Genomic DNA, 798 nt, shown 5'->3' on the forward strand with positions numbered 1-798 from the left:
CCACATAAGATCATTCATCCTTTGGCACATACCACCCGAGCACAGGAGAATTTTTGTTTGTCAGTTTTCCCATTAGACCTGGCCCAAGAAGTGACTAAATGCAGACACCTTACAGTCCCTCTTTTAGTATTGAAAGTATCAATTTGGCTGTAGCACCCCTTGGATCCCAGGCTAAGGTTACACACAGAATGGATCCTAGGCCTTAACTGTGCCCAGGTCCTTGACAAAGCCAAGGCTCCTTTCATCCAGTACAGACACATGAAGAGAAAAGCACTTCACCACTGTTGATACCTTAGGCACTGTAGGCCAGATCTGGTTTATTGTCTGGCCAGATGACCAGACAGTTGCTCAAGAGGTGCAAAAGTTACCACATGGCTTCTCGCTGGAGTGGACTATTTTAAAACCATATTCAAATACTTCTTTAACCTGGAATTTCTGTTTAATTGTGGCCATACTACAATTGTGCCTACACACAAAGCAAAAGAACGCCCTCCAGTGGTTGCTGAGGGGATCCACCACAACCTATGAAGGCCCAGCCATTTGCAGCCTTCATTTATGCTTAAAAAGCTGCAGACTTCTCAATGTGAGAAAGACCTGGGTGCAGCTACCCACCAGTATTTATCAGTAGATTCTAGAGTCCATGTACAAGAGGCAATGCAGAAGCAAAGTTCCAAGGCACAACTACCATTCTAACATTCCACGTGTTTTTTTTTTTTTTGCAAAAGGCCTGAGACTGCCAGGAATTTTGTGAGAACAGTTCACAGTCCTGCACCAGTCATTTAGAGGAAGAACCCTGTA

The sequence above is a fragment of the Pelophylax lessonae genome, assembly GCF_965119305.1.
Source record: "Pelophylax lessonae genome assembly, chromosome: 6".
In the NCBI taxonomy this organism is placed as follows: domain Eukaryota; kingdom Metazoa; phylum Chordata; class Amphibia; order Anura; family Ranidae; genus Pelophylax; species Pelophylax lessonae.